At 42.6% G+C, this 18,500-nt stretch overlaps 3 non-coding genes across 3 annotated transcripts; all 3 read left to right on the forward strand.

Moving 5' to 3' along the window:
- On the forward strand, nt 1-191 carry LOC140306048 (U2 spliceosomal RNA). The gene has a single exon (XR_011915412.1). It is a non-coding gene; the product is annotated as a U2 spliceosomal RNA (small nuclear RNA).
- Nucleotides 192-602: 411 nt separating this feature from the next.
- LOC140306282 (U5 spliceosomal RNA) lies at nt 603-716 on the forward strand. The gene has a single exon (XR_011915604.1). It is a non-coding gene; the product is annotated as a U5 spliceosomal RNA (small nuclear RNA).
- A 298-nt stretch (nt 717-1,014) lies between these two features.
- On the forward strand, nt 1,015-1,202 carry LOC140306143 (U2 spliceosomal RNA). Its single transcript, XR_011915500.1, has one exon. It is a non-coding gene; the product is annotated as a U2 spliceosomal RNA (small nuclear RNA).
- The last annotated feature ends 17,298 nt before the right edge of the window (nt 1,203-18,500 follow it).

An 18,500-nucleotide genomic window follows, 5' to 3' on the forward strand; every position in this document is an offset into this window, starting at 1 on the left:
ATCGCTTCTCGGCCTTTTGGCTAAGATCAAGTGTAGTATCTGTTCTTATCAGTTTAATGTCTGACATGTCCTCTATGCGAGGACTACATATTAAATGGATTTTTATCAATAGGAGTTGAAAAAGGAGCTTGCTCCGTTCACTCCAAGCATCGACCCGGTACTGCAGTGCCGCTGGGAACGGTGCGCTCTTCTCTGCTCTTGTGAAAAAGCAAACAGCGGTGCAAGATGGAAGTTTCAGGGAGCCTAAGATGAAACTTTCTTTTAATCTGCTGAGAAAAGAGAGTGAATGCGAAGCAGACTTTAACACGGCTCTGGGAGCGAGCCGAGTGTGGGCTAACCGGGAGAATTGCTTGAAAAAAACGCGACACCGAATGAGCAGTCAGAACAAAGCCTCAATACGGTGTTCCCGTGTTGTTTGTGGCAGCCTTGTCTTTTGCACAGAGTAAAAGACAAAGCAGCCATCGAATAGGGCCCGATTGTTCCTACTTAGTCAGCCGAGGAGCAAGGGGGGGGAGCAAGCGTCTCAACCAAGCAAAGCTCACCATGGGGAAGGTGGCTATGCCAACTTGCCTGATGCCCTGCTCCCGCAGTGATGGATAATCGTACACTGGTTTCTCTTCATAATGTACAAGTCTTTCGCCTTTTACTAAAGACTTCCGTGGAGAGCAGCACTAATGAATTGTTTCTATTTTTGGCAGGCTTTACCTTTGCGGGTGAAGCCCTTTCTGTCTGTGCAAAAGAAATCTTGTTACTGTGCAGAGTGACTTCTCTGAGTAGAGTCGCCTTACTTGTTGTGACTGTGCCGATGTTCGAAGCTGGAGTGCAAAGTTGTTGCTTGAATGGTGCTTGCTGGAGCGTGCGGTAGTGTAAAGTTATACCATTTAAAAGGGTTGAAGAGTGCTCAGTGCAGCGGGTGGGCGGAGGTGCAAAGTGACACTATGGCCATAAAACGAACACCGCTACAAGTGCGCATTGTGCCAGGAAGGGCCCTCGGACGTAAACCAGTGGACAGATATCGCTTCTCGGCCTTTTGGCTAAGATCAAGTGTAGTATCTGTACTTATCAGTTTAATATGTGATATGTCTATGCAAGGACTACATATTAAATGGATTTTTATCAATAGGAGTTGAAAAAGGAGCTTGCTCCGTTCACTCCAAGCATCGACCCGGTACTGCAGTGCTGCTGGGAACGGTGCGCTCTCCTCTGCTCTTGTGAAAAAGCAAACAGCGGTGCAGGATGGAAGTTTCTTTTAATCTGCTGAGAAAAGAGAGTGAATGCGAAGCAGACTTTAACACGGCTCTGGGAGCGAGCCGAGTGCGGGCTAACCAGGAGAATTGCTTGAAAGAAACGCGACACCGAATGAGCGGTCAGAACAAAGCCTCAATACGGTGTTCCTGTGGTGTTTTTATAAAATGCGGTGTAAAAAAAGGTGTGAATGCCCCATAGAAAACTAAAAGGTGGAGCGGAAGTGTTCAGCTGCAAGAAGGTGTGAATGTCCGACTATATTTGATGAAAAGCAGGTGAAGCAAGGTCTGAATGCCCAACCTTACATCATCAAAAGCGAGATCAGAGGTTTTTGGCTGCAAGAAGGCCATAGTTTGCCAAAAGCGGGTAAGGTGCGAATGATCGGCTAAATATCAACAAAAGTGGGGGCGGAGGTCTTCGGATGCAAGTGGGTGTGAATATCCCACCATACAAGTATGGTGGAGAGGAAGCTGTGAATGGCCGACCATAGTTTGCAAAATGCGGGTGAGAAAAGGTGCGAATGTCCAACCATACATGATCAAAACAGGGAGCGGAGGTGTTTGGCTGCGACAAGGTGTGAATGTCCACCCATAATTAATGAAAAGCGGGCAACAAGTAGGTTCGAATGCCCAACCATACATCATCAAAAGCAGGAGTGGATGTGTTCGGCTACAAGAAGGTTTGAATGTCCGAGCATAGTTTGTAAAAAGCGGGTAAGAAAAGGTTCGAATGCCCGAACATACACCATCAAAAGAGGGAGCGGAGGTGTTCCGCTGTAAGACGGTGTGAATGTCCGACCATAGTTGGTAAAAAGTGGGTATGAAAAGGTTCGAATGCCCAAATTCGGCTGCAAAAAAGTGTGTTCGGCTGCAAAAAGGTGTGAATGTTCGACTAAATTTTGTAAAAAGCGGGTAAGACAAGGTGCGAATGTCCGAACATACACCATCAAAAGAGGGAGCGGAGGTGTTCCGCTGTAAGATGCTGCGAATGTCCGGCCATAGTTGGTAAAAAGCGGGTAAGAAAAGGTTAAAAAACCCGACTGTACACAATCAATAGCGGAAGCGGAGTTGTTCGGCTACAAGAAGGTGTGAAAGTCCACCAATAATTACTGAAAAATGGGTAAGAAAAGACGTGAATGCCCAACTATACATCATCAAAAGCAGAAGTGGATGTGTTCGGCCACAAGAAGGTTTGAATGTCCGACCATAGTTTGTAAAAGGCGGGTAAGAAAAGGTTCGAATGCCCGTACATACACAATCAAAAGAGGGAGCGGAGGTGTTTCGCTGCAAGAAGGTGTGAATGTCCGAGCATAGTTTGTAGAAAGTGGGTAAGAAAAGGTTCGAATGCCAGAACATACACCATCAAAAGAGGGAGCGGAGGTGTTCCGCTGTAAGAAGGTGTGAATGTCCGACCATAGTTGGTAAAAAGCGGGTAAGAAAAGGTTCGAATGCCAAAATATACACCATCAAAAGCGGAAGCCGAGGTGTTCGGCTGCAAGTAGGTGTGAATGTCAGATCATAATTTGCAAAAAGCTGATGAGAAAGGTGTGAATGACCGACAATAATTGCTGAAAAATGTGTTAGAAAAGGTAAGAATGCCGGACCATTCATCATCAAAAGCGGGAGAAGAGGTGTTCGGCTGCAAGAAGCTGTGAATGTCCAGCCATAATTACTCAAAAACGGGTAAGAAAAGGTAGTATTGCCAGACCATAAATGATCAAAAAAGGGAGCGGAGGTTTTCCGCTGTAAGAAGGTGTGAATATCCGACCATAATTGGTAAAAAGCGGGTAAGAAAAGGTGCGAATGCCCGACAATGTATGATCAAAAGAGGGAACGGAGGTTTTCGGCTGCAAGAAGGTCTAAATGTCCAACCATAATTTGTAAAAACCGGGGAAGAAAAAGGCTCAGAAGCCCAACTATACACCATCAAAAGCGGGAGCGGAGGTGTTCAACTGCAAGAAGGTCTGAATGTCCATCAATAATTGCTAGAAAACATGAAAAAAAATTTTCGAATATCCAACCGCACATGATCATAAGTGGGAGAGGAGGTGTTCAGCTGCAAGAAGGTGTGAATGTCCACCCATAATTCCTGAAAAATGGGTAAAAAAAAAGGTGCGAATGCCCAACCATACATCATCAAAAGCAGGACTGGATGTGTTAGGCTACAAGAAGGTTTGAATGTAAGAGCATAGTTTGTAAAAAGCGGGTAAGAAAAGGTTCGAATGCCCGAACATACACCATCAAAAGAGGGAGCGGAGGTGTTCCGCCATAAGAAGGTGTGAATGTCCGACCGTAGTTGGTTAAAATACCCGACTGTACACAATCAATAGCGGGAGCGAATGTGTTCGGCTACAAGGTGTGAATGGCCGACCATTTTTTGTAAATAGCGGGTAAGAAAAGGTGCGAATGCCCAACAATGTATGATCAAAAGAGGGAGCGGAGGTTTTCGGCTAAAAGAAGGTCTGAATGTCCAACCATAATTTGTAAAAACCGGGGAAGAAAAGGCTCGAAAGCCCGACTATACACCATCAGAAGCGGGAGCAGAGGGGTTCAGCTGCAAGAATGTCTGAATGTCCATCAATAATTGCTAGAAAACATGAAAGAAAATTTTCGAATATCAAACCGCACATGATCATATGCGGGAGAGGAGGTGTTCAGCTGCAAGAAGGTGTGAATGTCCACCCATAATTCCTGAAAAATGGGTAAAAAAAGGTGCGAATGCCCAACCATACATCATCAAAAGCATGTGTGAATGTCAGATCATAATTTGCAAAAACCTGATTGTGTGCAGCTGAACACCTCTGCTCCCGCTTTTGATGGTGTATAGTCGGGCTTTCGAGGCTTTTCTTCAACGGTATTTACAAATTATGGTTGGAAATTCAGACCTTGCAGCCGAACACCTCCACTCCCTCTTTTGATCATACATTGTCAGGCATTCGCACCTTGTCTTACCCGCTTTTTACAAACCATGGTCGGACTTTCACACCTTCTTGTAGCCGAACACATACGCTCCCACTATTGATTGTGTACAGTCGGGTATTTTAACCTTTTCTTACCCGCTTTTTACCAACTATGGTCGGACATTCCATTGCATGCAATACTCTCCCATGGTCCTGATTCATTACCCAAATCCCTTGGTCTCTGATGACCGCTGTGCTTGCTGACTTTCTCAAGGATGCGGTGTACAAAATCATCAGTCCCTTCACCAGGTTTCTGTTTGCAGGTGTAAATGTGGGACATATTGATTTTGGTTGGAAATTGAGTGGTGATGGCTTGACACAGTCTTTGGATGGCTGCTTCATATTGAGCGTTATCATTATGTCCTCGTTCACTGTTGGTAGGTCGCAAATCCAGTTGTAGCATACTGGCCTCTATTTTGCCGAGGTCGGTCGGTTTGAACTTTTTTGCCAATATGCGACGCAATTCAACCCCAGTCAGGCAGAATTGTGCGCAGAAATCTCGCAACTCGTCAGCAAAATGGGGTCCAGAAATCTCTGGATCTGGTAAGCATTGTTATGCTTCCATGATGTCAGTCTCAGTCCAGGGTCGATAAACCAGTAATGGTCCAGTGGGAACTGCAACTTTAACCATAGGCATGGTTTGAATCTGGTTTTGTTTTTTCTCACGTTTAGATCTCTGAAGTCCAGATTGTGGGTAAAGGATTTTTGTCACTTGCGTTAAAAGTTCTTGGGCAGGTACGCTGGAGAACCAAACGTCTTCCTTTTCCTCATCATCAGACCTATGTAACTGATGTTGTGAGAATGATGGAATTTCTTCCCGAGGGAGGATGGAAGAAGTCCCTTCTTCCCGAGAGCCAGAGGCTTGTGGCAGGGCTGGCTGTTGTTGTTGCAGGCGTCGTGGAGGGCAGGAGTCCAGGTCTGGATCCGGCACAGCTAATACTAAATTATTATCATCATTCCGTCATGGCATTTGTTTAACATTTTCCTTTCTTTCTCTTAATACACTTTATTTTTTCCAAAATTCTATACCTTTCTTACTTCTTATTTAAACTTAATTTTCTTTTTTTTGCTTCATCTCTTCTTCTTCTTCTCATATTTGCAAAACTTTTCTTCTAATTTTCTTATTTCTAACGGTAGGGTCAAAAGTCTGAGACCTACTGTTTCCCATTCTCAGACTTGGAATGGGGAAATATATTCCTTTACTCAAAGGACGTCTCCAATGAGGACCTTAATCTGTACTCACACTTCTTCGGAGTACTTCACACTTCTTCGGACTGCTTCAAAAGTTTCACTTACCCATGAAATCTCTGTCTCACTAATGACACAACCGGGAAACCCTCTTTTATTCAAATAAAAACTAAAAAGCAGTCCTATCGTCTCAGACTATCATATTTCAAAAATGATCCCAGCGCTGGTATTCAGGAAAAGGACCTGCCAGTCCTCTCTCTCAGAAAAGGCCTTGGAGGTATGAGGCTGGAACAGCTACTTCAGTCCAGGCTGGCCATGCACTGCGATCCGGTCCAGAGACACCAGTCGAGGGATCCTGTTCGTGACGCCAAAATTGTGGTGGAAATTTAGTAACGCACAGAGTCAGTTATTTTCTTCTGAGGAGATAAGAGGCTTTAATAATAATATCTTGAAAGAGAGAACAACACAGTACATAATACAGAGTTGCTCTGACCACTGAAGTAAAAACACACAGTTATATTGCCCGCTCATCACGTCATCTGTCTTTGGTTGATAGTTGATTGTTCTTCTAACTTTCCTCCCCAACCATCAGTTTAGGTTACCCAAAAGGAGTGTATTGCTCCATCACAAGTATGCTTCTTTCACATACAGGGTAATATGAAGAATTTTATGCCTGAAACCTATTTAGACATGCAAAAATATGAAGGACAAAGCAGTTTTAACTTGGTTTGAGTGAAGGAATTCATTTTATAACAAAATCTGAAATTGTGTAGAACTCGTGAAAATAAGCTTATTCTCGGATTCCTAAAGGTTTAGTGTTGTTCTTTCCTATCCTGCAAAGTACAACGTTCTTTTTTGTTTAAAGCTATTTAGACATGGATAAATATGAAGGACAAAGCAGTTTTAACTTGGTTTGAGTGAAGGAATTAATTTTATATCAAAATCCGGAATTGTGTAGAACTCGTGAAAAGAAGCTTATTCTTGGATTCCTGAAAAAATTTAGTGTTGTTGTTTCCTATCCTGAAAAGTACTACGTTTGTTTTTGTTTAAAGCTATTTAGACATGGATAAATATGAAGTACAAAGCAGTTTTAACTAATAATACCATTATATTAATCAACCCAAAAGAAACAAGGAAAATAATAACTTTATCTGTAAAACATCAGCCTGCATTTGCACACAACATGAGTTTAAAATGGAGGCATCATAGTAATAAAGGGTCCAATGATAAACAATCAAAACATGAACAATTAAACATGATTATCTTCATCCCTCTCTAAGTCAGCGTCACTAGAGGAAAAATTTTGAAAGCAAGAAAGTTATTTGAGTCATTTGGTCTTTTTCACACTGTTGTTTAGATGGACTACATAAAAGGATGTCATCCACATACTGCAAAAGAGCAGAGCCTGTGGTTGATTGAAGTTAATCCAGACTAGCTTTGAGGGCAGCATTGTAAATAGTGGGACTTTCACAGTACCCCTGGCATAACCGGGTAAAAGTCCAAGATCTCCCTTCAAACTAAAAAGCAAACCAAAATGGGCTATCAGGGTGCACTGGCGACAAGTCAACCACTGAGAAAAACTGTGCATCTGATGTAATTTGAGACAAAATAGTGTGTGGGTTGGGCACAGTAGGAGCATGTGGCTGAACTGCAGCATTCACCGCTTGGAGGTCCTGTACAAAACGCCATTCATCTGGCTGGCCAGCATCTTTAATCTTTTTAACAGGAATCAATGGAGTAAGCACAGGTGAATTTTCAAAAGGAACAATAACGCCTGTTTTCTGAAAAGATTGAAAAACAGGTTTAATCCCTTTAATTGCTTCAGGCTTAAAAGGGTATTGTTTTTTACATGGACAAAAGTCTGATTTAGGGGTGACAATTACTGGTTCACAGCCTTTTATCAACCCCACATCATATTTGCTCTTAGCCCAAAGATCATTGGGCACTTCAGCCAACATGGGTATCGAAGACAAATCTGTTTCAGATAAAAAACATGCTTCAAAATGTGATTCTGTGGTAGTAATTAAGTCCACAGTTCTTTGACAATGCATTGTACTCAAAAATGTTTTTTTGTATGCTGACAATCGTTCAGAAAACATCAAATTTGGATCAGCAGGTGAAACGGTCCACTCCATTTCTTTCTGACATGTAGCAACAAACTCTCCCACACCTTGTCACTGCCTGTGTGTACGTTTGGCCAAGGAAATGTGAGGGCGAGTACCACAAACATTAAAAAAATCGAAGTGCTCTGGAGTCAATAAAGTAGGCGCACATATTTTTTCACTTCTTCTCATAGTCATTGTCAGGCCCCAAAGAAATGTGTGATGTGCAGTGCAAATCAGTAGGTTGCATGAAATCAGAAAGGGGTGAAACTAACGCTTTTGCTTCTTCTACTAGTTGTTGTGAAAAAGGAGAGCTGGGAAGTTTCCACTCATAAGCATATGTAAGTGCCGATGAATCAAACTGCACTGCTGTGAAAACTTTGTCAGGCTGTAACATAACCTTAACACCCTCTGGTGTAGAAGTTAAAATAATGCCTAATTTACACATGAGATCACAGCCCATCAGGTTAATGGGACACAACTCTGATAACAAAAATGAGTGTTTGAAGGAGAGCTCAGTGACAACACGCAATGGGCATTGTCATTTTCTCCTTCACAACCTGGCCTGATGCAGACATACAGTAAACGTGGTTTCCACTTAACTTTGGAGGACAATCAAACTCCCCTGACGTCACTACTGATGAACATAAGTTCCTATATTCTGAGAGAAATATCTTTGCTCTAGGACGGAAATAGCATGCAAAACTTTACTACGTGAATCACAGTCGGCAAGCGTTGCTTCACTACACAGAGCAGGAAAAATGTGTGAGTGTGTTTGTGCTATCACCCATTAGTGGAGGCTCCGCTGCCGCGTGACGTCCAGAACCTGCCTCCCACCCTCAGTCAGTCTTTTGCCCAATTTCATCACTTTTCAGCTGTGGACAGTCCTTCTTCCAGTGTCCAGTCTGGCCACAGTAAAAACAAATATTCGGATCATAGCTCTGGCGTGGCCCATTTCGACCTCCTCTCCCACACGTCCACGTCTTCGACTTCGGCCTCGTCCTCTGTTTACACCAACTGCGTAATACATGGTCATGGTTGCCAAATGCAGCTCCTTTTCACACTTGTCCCTTTTGGTTGTCTTACGCGTCTCAACTTGGTTCTGAGCATGGCGAGCATATCAGCGAACGTCAGCCAAACGAGGACCCTCACACCATCCCACGTAAATGTTCTTTACTTCAGTGGCGACATCTATATAATATTGTCTGGGTCCCGTTAAAACATGTATTTTTCCCATCTAATTCCTTGTTTGCTTTAAAACAAGTATTCCCCATTTTCTATCCCTTCAGTAGCCAACCAGTTTGTATGGAGTACACTGGAGCAACTTGACTGATCAGTAAAACACTGCTTTTGTTGTCACCGCAAGGCTTCCCCCGTCGGTTGTTTCACTGAGACACTACTGAGTAACTACAACTCAACACAGTTTATACACATAACATTCATATACATACTAACAAACAAACAAACAATAATTTATCGCAATTTTCTCATCTCTGTTTGAACGTACACCCAGGTAAATATTCCTGTAGTCTTCTCATACCGACTATGGACCCATTCATTGTTTAACTTCACTGTTTTGCAAATCCTAATTGAATATTACACATTGACATTGAACTTTACTGGATAAGCAGGTCTTCATTGCATTCAGCAGCCTATATGTGAGCATCTATGTGTAAGCTGTTCTTCTTTGCATTTATCAGCAGCAAGCAATTCTTCACTGCACATGCATATGTAAATAGTAAAACAATTCCAATGTGTTAGCGAAACCTTCTATATCACAGTGGTTTCTAAGATCTATTTTAAGTTCTTTGCCATCAGTGAGATGACATAGTTTACAAAGTGTGTCAAATTATCACTGAAGATCTTTTCAGGAATTTCAAATCTAGAAATGAGTTATTTTACGCGTGATTTTGCTACTGAGAGTGCATCTGCTTGTGCACATGGAAATATTTCAGACCATTTGGTAAAAACCTCTGTTGTCACTGAGCAGAATCGTTTCCCTTAACATTAATTTAGTTCAATGAAATCTACACAATAATGAAATAATGAAATCCAAACAAATATGTTGAAAAAGATACACTGGCTTAGGGAATTATCTTCGTTTTGGTCTTAGATTGCCCTGTGGAATGTATTTTGCACATATTTGACCTGCTAGACAAAACTTTATTCATTTATTTATTCTAAAAAAAAAAATTCAATAATTAGTAAAACCATATGCTGTAAAAACCTTGTTCATTATTGCTTCCATCCCTCCTGTTGAGACATGACATGGTGCGTGGCTCAATACTGCAGCATATTTAAACAAATTCTTTGGCAGTATGGTTTTCCTTCCGGTCATTCATACGAGTCTATTGTAGATGGCAATTGAATAACATCTAATAATGCTAAAATATTTGTAGTTTATACATTTAGCTGTGGATGTCAACATACCTGTTTTTCCAATGCTGTGTTAACACATGTACAGTTGAGAAGGCATACTGACTGTCAGTGTAAACGTTAACAACCTTTTTGTTATTTAATTTACAAGCTTCAGTTAAAGCTACCAATTCGACTGCTTGAACAGAGTAATTTTTTGGTAGTGGTTGTTTTAAGAAAACTTCAGTTTCTGTTACTACTGCAAATCCTGTAGCATTTGTGCCATCAGGGTTTTTTGCTTGACCTGTTGAATAAATATAGTTATTTCTGCATTTTCATAACGTATATCAGTACGGCCTGGGTAAAACACCGATGGTTATTTCTGACATGCAATCATGAGGCTTTCCATCTGTGGGGTAGGTAGCAGTGTGACAACAAGGTGTGGCTGTGAAAGAAGAACTGTTATGTAGGAGAGATGTCTGGTAAAGATATTTTGTTAAGTAACCATATCACAGCCACTGCATGAGGTACCTTAAGTGTTAATGGGTGAAATAACACCATTATTGTTGATGCCTGCACTGCCAATGGCTTCTGGCCATTGATTCAAAAGTACAATCTCGTCCCTTTTTCCCCCTTTCAGTGGACACTGGCCCCTAATTACCGCAATTCAGCAGGGGGTCTTTCATTAGGAGTACTGGACTCCCCCGTGCACGGTTTCAGCTCCGACCCTGGAAAGCGGAAAAAACGTTGAGATCTGGTTTGAGGACCCAATTGTTGAGAAAAGTCTCTCAATGAGACTCAGAGTTGCTGGAGTCAGTTAATGCAAATGTTTAATCTTGCAGCAAGTTCAAGAATGTGTGTGTGTATGGGTGTATGTGTGCAAACGTGTGTGAGTTTGTGTGTGTGAGAGTTTAAAGAACCTGTTATCCACAGGCAGGTCTTAACTAGTATGGCACAGGTCCAGCCTGTCTCATCTTTTTTGGAAGGTCCAGCGCTCGGCCGTAACCCTTCTGTCTGTTTGGACTCTCACATACATTCGGTTAATCATAGAAAAACGAGAACAAAACTTTTTAGCCCCTTAAATTCATAAAACAGACATGGTGCAGTTATTTCCATTCTAGAAAATAAGAGTAATCACCACCATTCCTATAAATTCTGGATATTCTAACAATCTGAATCTTTTTTAAATGTTCGATGAAGCCCTTTGCTGTTCTGTTTAGAGACTCAGCTGATCATAAACCAAGTTTTGCTCTTGAACCAAGCTTCTAAACTCTTCACCTTTTTCATTTCTCAGTTAGTATTCACTTTAAAACTGATTAAAAGATAAATTAAATGAATGCCTATCAACAAATGTGGGATCTAAACTCTAGTGCTTTCTCTAAAATAATTTCCTTTCTCAATTCAGAAATGTGTGTGTGTAAGTCACAACACCCGTGACACCAAAACGGCTTTCTTTTCTCTCTTTTCTCTACACTCTGCACTGTGAGCACACACACCAAATCAGAAAGGCTTTTTTCTCTCTTTTCTACATTATGGACTGTGGGGACACAAAACCGCTCTCTCTCTTTTTTTTTTTTTGATTGTGTGCCAGGGCGTTGTCTCACGTATTAGATTATGCTTAAGATACGAATGGGTTTATCAGTCACATCAGAATCTATACATACTGATCCTCCCGTAATAAAATGGTCGGATCTTATCAAACACACTTTGTTTCTTGTGACAAGTCAGCGAAACAGCGTATACACGTCAAGACACTGAATCAAGTTTGCCACAAGAACTCATAAGTTTGGCAGTATTGCTCTGCCGTCAGCAATCATACACCCATTTTATTTTCATGAGACATGTGCAGGCACCTGTTCATCTACTGTTCTATCACTATGAATTAGTTTATCTATTATCAATAAGGATACTTCTACAACTACTATCAAAGTATGTCCGGACTTCTTATGTTGTCAGTTGCTATATATGAATAAGTGGGTTGCTACTGAAAAGCATTAAGCATGTCACACAGCCCAAACATATAACATTTCAGGACACACCACACAGTTAACAACCACAGTGAAGCGTGTCAAAGCCCAAACATGTAACATTCAACAGGACACTTACGCAACACATTCAAATCAAACAGTCAGACAACATACAAGAACATATACCCCAGCCGGCATTGCTCCCTGCCTATTTTCCTACAACTCACTATGTCGACTAAATTCGGACGTTCACAACTTCTTACAACCGAACACCTCCGCTTCCGCTTTTGATGGTATATATTCGGGCATTCGAACCTTTTCTTACCCGCTTTTTACCAACTATGGTCGGACATTCACACCGTCTTTCAGTGGAGCACCTCCGCTCCCTCTTTTGATGGTGTATGTTCGGGCATTCGCACCTTTTCTTACCCGCTTTTTACAAACTATGGTCGTACATTCAAACCTTCTTGTAGCCGAAAACCTCCACTCCCTCTTTTGATCATACTTTGTCGGGCATTCGCACCTTTTCTTACCCGCTTTTTACAAACTATGCTCGGACATTCAAACCTTCTTGTAGCCGAACACATCCACTCCTGCTTTTGATGATGTATGGTTGGGCATTCAAACCTACTTGTTGCCCGCTTTTCATTAATTATGGGTGGACATTCACACCTTGTCGCAGCCAAACACCTCCGCTCCCTGTTTTGATCATGTATGGTTGGACATTCGCACCTTTTCTCACCCGCTTTTTGCAAACTATGGTCGGCCATTCACAGCTTCCTCTCCACCATACTTGTATGGTGGGATATTCACACCCACTTGCATCCGAAGACCTCCGCCCCCACTTTTGTTGATATTTAGTCAGTCATTCGCACCTTACCCGCTTTTGGCAAACTATGGCCAAACCTCTGATCTCGCTTTTGATGATGTAAGGTTGGGCATTCAGACCTTGCTTCACCTGCTTTTCACCAAATAAAGCCGAACCTTTTAGTTTTTAGTTTTAGTTTTCTACGGGGCATTCACACCTTTTTTTTCACGGCATTTTATAAAAACACCACAGGAACACTGTATTGAGGCTTTGTTCTGACCGCTCATTCGGTGTCGCGTTTCTTTCAAGCAATTCTCCTGGTTAGCCCGCACTCGGCTCGCTCCCAGAGCCGTGTTAAAGTCTACTTCGCTGAAAAATGTGTTAGAAACGGTAAGAATGCCGGACCATACATCATCAAAAGCTAGAGAGGTGGTGTTCGGCTGCAAGTAGGTGTGAATGTCTGACTAAAGTTCAAATATATTAACAAAAGCGGGAGGAGAGGTCTTCGGATGAGTGGTTGAGAATTTCCAACCATAATGTATAAAATGCGGTGAAAAAAAGGTGTGATAGAAACCTAAAAGATGGAGCGGAAGTGTTCGGCTGCAAGAAGGTGTGAATGTCCGTCTATAGTTGGTGAAAAGCAGGAAAAGCAAGGTCTTAATGCCCAATCTTACATCATCAAAAATGAGATCAGAGGGGTTTGGCTGCAAGAAAACGGGTAAGGTGTGAATGACCGACTAAATATCAACAAAAGTGGGGGCGGAGGTCTTCGGATGCAAGTGGGTGTGAATATCCCACCATACAAGTATGGTGGAGAGGAAGCTGTGAATGGCCGACCATAGTTTGCAAAAAGCGGGTGAGAAAAGGTGCGAATGTCCAACCATACATGATCAAAACAGGGAGCGGAGGTGTTTGGCTGCGACAAGGTGTGAATGTCCACCCATAATTAATGAAAAGCGGGCAACGAGTAGGTTCGAATGCCCAACCATACATCAACAAAAGCAGGAGTGGATGTGTTTGGCTACAAGAGGGTTTGAATGTCCGAGCATAGTTTGTAAAAAGCGGGTAAGAAAAGGTGCGAATGCCCGAACACACACCATCAAAAGAGGGAGCGGAGGTGTTCCACTGTAAGATGGTGCGAATGTCCGACCATAGTTGGTAAAAAGCGGGTAAGAAAAGGTTCGAATGCCCGAATATATACCATCAAAAGCGGAAGCGGAGGTGTTCGGCTGCAAGAAGGTGTGAACGTCCGACCAAAGTTTGTAAAAAGCAGTTAAGAAAAGGTTCGAATATCCAACCAAACATAATCAAAAGAGGGAGCAGAGCTGTTCGACTGCAAGTAGGTGTGAATGTCCACACATAATTCCTGAAAAATGGGTAAGAAAAGGTGCGAATGCCCAACCATACATCATCAAAAGAAGAAATGGATGTGTTCTGCTACAAGAAGGTTTGAATGTCCGACCATAGTTTGTAAAAAGTGGGTAAGAAAAAGTTTGAATGCCCGAACATACACCATCAAAAGAGGGAGCGAAGGTGTTCCGCTGTAAGACGGTGTGAATGTCCGACCATAATTGGTAAAAAGCGGGTAAGATAGGTTAAAATACCCGACTGTACACAATCAATAGTGGGAGCGGAGTTGTTCGGCTACAAGAAGGTGTGAAAGTCCGACCATGGTTTGTAAAACGCGGGTAAGAAAAGGTGCGAATGCCCGACAATGTATGATCAAAAGAGGGAGCGGAGGTGTTCGGCTGCAAGGTCTGAATTTCCAACCATAATTTGTAAACACCGTTGAAGAAAAGCCTCGAAAGCCCGACTATACACCATCAACAGCGGGAGCAGAGGTGTTCAGCTGCAAGAAGGTCTGAATGTCCACCAATAATTACTGAAAAATGGGTAAGAAAAGGTGTGAATGCCCAACTATACATCATCAAAAGCAGAAGTGGATGTGTTCAGCCACAAGAAGGTTTGAATGTCCGACCATAGTTTGTAAAAGGCGGGTAAGAAAAGGTTTGAATGCCCGAACATACACAATCAAAAGAGGGAGCGGAGGTGTTTCGCTGCAAGAAGGTGTGAATGTCCGAGCATAGTTTCTAAAAAGTGGGTAAGAAAAGGTTCGAATGCCAGAACATACACAATCAAAAGAGGGAGCGGAGGTGTTCCGCTGTAAGAAGGTGTGAATGTCCGACCATAGTTGGTAAAAAGCGGGTAAGAAAAGGTTAAAATACCCGACTCTACACAATCAATAGCGGGAGCGGAGTTGTTCGGCTAAAAGAAGGTGTGAAAGTCCGACCATGGTTTGTAAAAAGCGGGTAAGAAAAGGTTTGAATGCCAAAATATACACCATCAAAAGCGGAAGCCGAGGTGTTTGGCTGCAAGTAGGTGTGAATGTCAGATCATAATTTGCAAAAATCTGATGAGAAAGGTGTGAATGACCGACAATAATTGCTGAAAAATGTGTTAGAAAAGGTAAGAATGCCGGACCATTCATCATCAAAAGCGGGAGAAGAGGTGTTCCGCTGTAAGATGGTGCGAATGTCCGACCATAGTTGGTAAAAAGCGGGTAAGAAAAGGTTCGAATGCCCGAATATATACCATCAAAAGAGGGAGCGGAGGTGTTCCGCTGTAAGATGATGCGAATGTCCGACCATAGTTGGTAAAAAGCGGGTAAGAAAAGGTTCGAATGCCCGAATATATACCATCAAAAGCGGAAGCGGAGGTGTTCGGCTGCAAGAAGGTGTGAACGTCCGACCAAAGTTTGTAAAAAGCAGGTAAGAAAAGGTGCGAATGCCCGAACATACACCATCAAAAGAGGGAGCAGAGCTGATCGACTGCAAGTAGGTGTGAATGTCCACCCATAATTCCTGAAAAATGGGTAAGAAAAGGTGCGAATGCCCAACCATACATCATCAAAAGAAGAAGTGGATGTGTTCTGCTACAAGAAGGTTTGAATGTCCGACCATAGTTTGTAAAAAGTGGGTAAGAAAAAGTTTGAATGCCCGAACATACACCATCAAAAGAGGGAGCGGAGGTGTTCCGCTGTAAGAAGGTGTGAATGTCCGACCATAGTTGGTAAAAAGCGGGTAAGAAAAGGTTAAAATACCCGACTCTACACAATCAATAGCGGGAGCGGAGTTGTTCGGCTAAAAGAAGGTGTGAAAGTCCGACCATGGTTTGTAAAAAGCGGGTAAGAAAAGGTTCAAATGCCAAAATATACACCATCAAAAGCGGAAGCCGAGGTGTTCGGCTGCAAGTAGGTGTGAATGTCAGATCATAATTTGCAAAAAGCTGATGAGAAAGGTGTGAATGACCGACAATAATTGCTGAAAAATGTGTTAGAAAAGGTAAGAATGCCGGACCATTCATCATCAAAAGAGGGAGAAGAGGTGTTCCGCTGTAAGATGGTGCGAATGTCCGACCATAGTTGGTAAAAAGCGGGTAAGAAAAGGTTCGAATGCCCGAATATATACCATCAAAAGCGGAAGCTGAGGTGTTCGGCTGCAAGAAGGTGTCAACGTCCGACCAAAGTTTGTAAAAAGCAGGTAAGAAAAGGTGCGAATGCCCGAACATACACCATCAAAAGAGGGAGCGGAGGTGTTCCGTTGTAAGATGATGCGAATGTCCGACCATAGTTGGTAAAAAGCGGGTAAGAAAAGGTTCGAATGCCCGAATATATACCATCAAAAGCGGAAGCGGAGGTGTTCGGCTGCAAGAAGGTGTGAACGTCCGACCAAAGTTTGTAAAAAGCAGGAAAGAAAAGGTGCGAATGCCCGAACATACACCATCAAAAGTGGGAGCAGAGCTGTTCGACTGCAAGTAGGTGTGAATGTCCACCCATAATTCCTGAAAAATGGGTAAGAAAAGGTGCGAATGCCCAACCATACATCATCAAAAGAAGAAGTGGATGTGTTCTGCTACAAGAAGGTTTGAATGTCCAACCATAGTTTGTAAAAAGTGGGTAAGAAAAAGTTTGAATGCCCGAACATACACCATCAAAAGAGGGAGGGGAGGTGTTCCGCTGTAAGACGGTGTGAATGTCCGACCATAATTGGTAAAAAGCGGGTAAGAAAAGGTTAAAATAGCCGACTATACACAATCAATAGCGGGAGCGGAGTTGTTCGGCTACAAGAAGGTGTGAAAGTCCGACCATGGTTTGTAAAACGCGGGTAAGACAAGGTGCGAATGTCTGACAATGTATGATCAAAAGAGGGAGCGGAGGTGTTCGGCTGCAAGGTCTGAATTTCCAACCATAATTTGTAAACACCGTTGAAGAAAAGCCTCGAAAGCCCGACTATACACCATCAAAAGCGGGAGCAGAGGTGTTCAGCTGCAAGAAGGTCTGAATGTCCATCAATAATTACTGAAAAATGGGTAAGAAAAGGTGTGAATGCCCAACTATACATCATCAAAAGCAGAAGTGGATGTGTTCGGCCACAAGAAGGTTTGAATGTCCGACCATAGTTTGTAAAAGGCGGGTAAGAAAAGGTTCGAATGCCCGAACATACACAATCAAAAGGGGGAGCGGAGGTGTTTCGCTGCAAGAAGGTGTGAATGTCCGAGCATAGTTTGTAAAAAGCCGGTAAGAAAAGGTTCGAATGCCCGAACATACACCATCAAAAGAGGGAGCGGAGGTGTTCCGCCATAAGAAGGTGTGAATGTCCGACCGTAGTTGGTAAAAAGCGGGTAAGAAAAGGTTAAAATGTCCGACTGTACACAATCAATAGCGGGAGCAGAGCTGTTCGGCTACAAGAAGGTGTGAATGTCCGAGCATAGTTTGTAAAAAGCGGGTAAGAAAAGGTTTGAATGCCCAAACATACACCATCAAAAGAGGGAGCGGAGGTGTTCGGCTGCAAGAAGGTGTGAACGTCCGACCAAAGTTTGTAAAAAGCAGGTAAGAAAAGGTGCGAATGCCCTAACATACACCATCAAAAGAGGGAGCAGAGCTGTTCGACTGCAAGTAGGTGTGAATGTCCACCCATAATTCCTGAAAAATGGGTAAGAAAAGGTGCGAATGCCCAACCATACATCATCAAAAGAAGAAGTGGATGTGTTCTGCTACAAGAAGGTTTGAATGTCCGACCATAGTTTGTAAAAAGTGGGTAAGAAAAAATTTGAATGCCCGAACATACACCATCAAAAGAGGGAGCGGAGGTGTTCCGCTGTAAGATGGTGTGAATGTCCGACCATAATTGGTAAAAAGTGGGTAAGAAAAGGTTAAAATACCCGACTGTACACAATCAATAGCGGGAGCGAATGTGTTCGGCTACAAGAAGGTGTGAAAGTCCGACCATGTTTTGTAAATAGCGGGTAAGACAAGGTGCGAATGCCCGACAATGTATGATCAAAAGAGGGAGCGGAGGTTTTCGGCTGCAAGAAGGTCTGAATGTCCAACCATAATTTGTAAAAACCGGGGAAGAAAAGGCTCGAAAGCCCGACTATACACCATCAAAAGCGGGAGCAGAGGTGTTCAGCTGCAAGAAGGTCTGAATGTCCATCAATAATTGCTAAAAAACATGAAAGAAAATTTTCGAATATCAAACCGCACATGATCATATGCGGGAGAGAAGGTGTTCAGCTGCAAGATGGTGTGAATGTCCACCCATAATTCCTGAAAAATGGGTAAAAAAAAGGTGCGAATGCCCAACCATACAACATCAAAAGCAGGTGTGAATGTCAGATCATAATTTGTAAAAACCTGATGAGAAATGGTGAGAATGCCCGACTATACACCATCAAATGCGGGAGCGGAGGTGTTCGGCTGTGAGTAGGTGTGAATGTCCGACCATAATTGCTGAAAAATATGACAAAGCAGTTTTCACTTGGTTTGAGTGAAGGAATTAATTTTATACATAAAATCCCAAATCATGCAGAACGTATGA

Source organism: Leuresthes tenuis, unplaced genomic scaffold (assembly GCF_036924035.1).
Source record: "Leuresthes tenuis unplaced genomic scaffold, fLeuTen1.0.hap1 SCAF_4, whole genome shotgun sequence".
In the NCBI taxonomy this organism is placed as follows: domain Eukaryota; kingdom Metazoa; phylum Chordata; class Actinopteri; order Atheriniformes; family Atherinopsidae; genus Leuresthes; species Leuresthes tenuis.